The following is a 3,876-nucleotide window of genomic DNA, read 5'->3' on the forward strand; positions in this document are numbered from 1 at the left end:
TAGGGTCTCACCTTGACTGACTGTGTTTTTAGTCCTACAGCCTCACCTCCACTACAGGTACATGCTTACGCAGGTTTTACACTGATCTAGTGTATGTGTACATATATATATACAAGTTCATTGCAAGTCCAAGCACTACATACAAACTATCATACACATATGTGGGAATTCAGGAGCTTTTTTGTTTGGCTGGTTGTATCCCTGCATTGTTTGCTTTCTCAGGGGACAGGGAACTGAGGGAAGGTTGCTGTCAGAGGTATCATTGAAACAAGAAGGAGCATAGGAAAATACATTCTTTATTATTCTTCTGTAACAACAAGCCAGAAATATAATGTACCTTTAAAAATTTTCTGTCTCATGCCAAGGAAACCTCCATTCAGTCGTTTTAGAAAATCTTGTTGCTCTCCCTCAAACAGTAACGAAAAGAAAAAGAAACTACAAGTGCCATCTGTTCCCTGCAATAAATGTGCCTGCCTATATCACAGTTGAGTGTGTGGGGAAGGGAAGCTGGGGGAGCAGACAGCGTGTTTCTGATGGCCCTGCCAACCCCTATATCACCCTGGCACACATTGGACCTGCCTGCCCCAGAAGGCCATTTCCTGTGGGCAGGCACCTGCATGTGGTGTTGGTACACCTGCCTGCCGCAAAGGGTGTGCTCAGGAGGATTCCCCTCATGCCTAGCCATGCCTGCAGGGATAACAGGAGCCCCTATTCCCACACACCAGTGGAACCCATTGCCTGAGCACACAAGGAGCAGTGGGTTTCATTCTGTATCCAGCATCCCACAGGAGACCTTTGTTTCTCACCACACTGGGTTCCATGTTCCCTGGAGTGCCTGTGGACAGTGCAGCAGCCCAGTCACACCAGGGCAGCCTGTTTTCCAGGTGTGCTAGGGAACAGAGTAAGAGCCTGTTTGCAAGCAGTGGTATAAAGAGGGCATTTCCCAGTGAACCCTGTTACTCTGCTCTGCATGAAAGAGGACAGGTCCTTCTCCTTCTAAGCACAGTATTTGCTATCCAGTGGGACTCGCCATAGTAGCTCGCCTTCCATGGTTCTTAGCAGTTCTCTTTTCTCCCCTTTCCCATCCTTGCTTTTCCTGGGTGGGTTTCTAAACATACCAGTCCCTTGTCTAGGGTTGAGATGAATCCAGACTTTCTGCCTTATAAATGAAAACAAAAAGGAAAAGGATGGGCAAGGTCATCTTCAGCCCCACAACACAAGATACAGAAAATATTATTAGCAATAAAGAAAAATTGGTCAGGGTAAGAGGTCATCACAGGGAAGGTACAGGGAAAGGAAGATTTCCCTCCCCCCAGCCCCTGTATTGTCCCCTGCCTCCTCCCATTTGTTTTATCTCTAGTCCATCTCTGTAAAAACAATCTATCACTCTCTTGCTCAGTCACACACACACACGCATGTACACGCACACACATATATAGATCCCATTTGTTTTGTGCAATGTTTCAACATTATTTGATGCAAGTAAAATATAGATCTATAAATATACCACTCAAGTCCCATTTCAAGTATGATTGCAGAATCCAATGTGGTAAAGGGAGAAGTTCCCCTGAGAGGGAGGTTGGGGAGAGGTTTGGATCCAGCAGACAGACTGTAGTCCTGGCTTGCTGGGAATGTGGAGCAGCAGTAACACTCATAAGGAGTCTGCAGTGCACCCATTCTGCCCTTCAGAGCATGCTACAGTTGCAGCAGATGGCATGGATGGAGTGGCTATACAATGCATGGGGAAAGAGTCCTTCCTCCTCCCATCTTGCCAGCCCCTCCTCTGCCTTTTCCCCACAAGCAGTGTGCTGGGAGTGGGGGTGCAATGTGTGCACACACCTGTGGGCAGACTGCTTCTCCCAGTCATTTTCCAGGGCAGCCTGGTCTTCTGCTTCCTGATGAACATCCTCCCCTGTCCCATACATCCCTGTGTCAAAGGGAAGTTATGCTAAAAGAGTCCAGAGCATCCTGTCTCTTTTTGTCTCTGGTGGCCCTGGGTAGGCCAGGAGGGGTTTTGCCACTCCAGGTTTTAATTGAAGACTAGTTGTTGTGTGCCTGTGGGTCAGTACAGCCACCTGTCTGGGACCAGAAGGATGTGAGGAGCCAGTGTGCATCACTTCCCCAGGGATCCAGGAGCAGTGAGCAGGAGGGCTGTGAGACATCCGAAGGCTTGCGATCCAGCTGGAGCAGGGGAAGGAGGTGACGCGCCCTGGCAGGGTCCACCTGCAGCGTGTGCTGAGCTCTGAACACAGGTTGCTAGTGAAACACCCCGCAAAGCTGAGCTGACCCACCAGCTTGTTTCCTGATGGCAGGGATCACACCATCCACAGGCACCGTGGATGCATGACCTCTGGTGTCATCTTCCTCGCTCAGGAATACCCACTGTGATGGGTTAGAGCAGGTTACCATGGCAATGTGCACTCTTCCACTTCCAGTGATACAAAATGAGTCCTTATGTTGAGTTCCTCTCACTATTTTTTTTCCTGTTCACCTTTTTTATTTTTTCCGGTCAGTTTAGAGAGAGCCAAGACTAATAGGAGGCACTGCAGTCTGAGGGCTTTAAGATCTGGTTAGGGGAAGTCACCCTACATGGCAGTGGCAGTGTGCACAGTTGTGTGTGTGGGCATACTCACATGCAGCTGTAGATGGCACTGAACACAGCAGTGATGGTGAGGGCTGTGGGCTCTACTGCCTACCATGCCAGACCCTTCTTGGGCTCTCCCACCCATGCGTGCTGTGGTCCAGGTTTCAGCCTTCACCTCAAGACCCTCCAGAATTGTGATCCCTCTCTCCAGTCACCCCAGCTGCCTAACCCTGCTCCATACACCAGGCTTGCCCCACTGTCAGTCATACCAGCCCTTGGGTTGTGTATCGTCTTCCCTCACCACCCTCCCCTAGGCTCACACTACTTACTCCTCAGCATGGCCTACACTACCGAGGCTGGTGAGCCACCTCCTCCTCTAGTCCTTCTTCTGAGAAAGAGAGACCCACTTCTGCTCTGCCAATCAAACATTTCCAAACAGAGATTTCATGTTCATACCCTCTCCATTTATCACAGAAAATAGACAATAGACAAGAACACACCTTTTTTATCATTCTGTCTACTTATTTCCACAGACTCATGCTGTAACTGTAATAGCTTTGCCTCTCTCCATCTTCTCCTGCCCATTTCCACTGGCTCTGCACTGTGGCTGAGATGTTTTTGTTAGCTCCTGAGTGGCTGGGTACATGTATTTTGTCTGAAGCAGAAGGTGCTATGTGCTGTTGTGATGGGAAGGTGAAGTGGCTGGATGTATTCATAGCTGCATGCAGAGGGCAGATCAGCATGGGCACATGTGGCCCTGCATGCACAGATGGGGTACTTGAATGTCTGGAGCTGGGGTTGACTGTGTGTGCGTGTTGGGATCAGAATGAGTCAGTGTGTGTACAGGAGGATGGCTCTCTATCTGTGCACTTATAGCAGATGACGTGTCAGCTCGCAGATTTGGACTTGGCCAGGAGCAAAAAGAGGAGCACTGCTCCCTGGCAGGGTGTTAGAGTGATGCAGGTATCTTTCCGCCTTTGAAAGTGAGAAGGGGAATCTTGCCCTGACTGTTGTCATCCCCTAGGGACCTTCCCTCCTCTCTAATGTGCTCTCTGCAGCACTGACTTATAGGATGGGCAGCAACTTACTGTCACGCAGCGGTGGTGACCCTAACAGTAAGGCATGGACACTTCTGGTGTCCTGCTCCTCACATAAGCTTTCACAGAGCTCTTGATAGAATACAGGACAACTCAGGACCAAAGCTGAGAGGATGACACAGGTTCCCAGAAGGTGCCAGCTGCCTCCATGGCAGGCATGTGAGGGAAGCTCTGTGCAAGGGCATGAGGCACAGC

At 49.7% G+C, this 3,876-nt stretch overlaps 1 protein-coding gene across 1 annotated transcript in view; it reads left to right on the forward strand.

Moving 5' to 3' along the window:
- CACNA2D4 (calcium voltage-gated channel auxiliary subunit alpha2delta 4) overlaps nt 1-3,876 on the forward strand; it is a 135,946-nt gene that overhangs the window by 77,081 nt on the left and 54,989 nt on the right. The gene's annotated exons all lie outside the window — the stretch shown is intronic.

The sequence above is a fragment of the Apus apus genome, chromosome 1 (genome assembly GCF_020740795.1).
Source record: "Apus apus isolate bApuApu2 chromosome 1, bApuApu2.pri.cur, whole genome shotgun sequence".
Taxonomy (NCBI): domain Eukaryota; kingdom Metazoa; phylum Chordata; class Aves; order Apodiformes; family Apodidae; genus Apus; species Apus apus.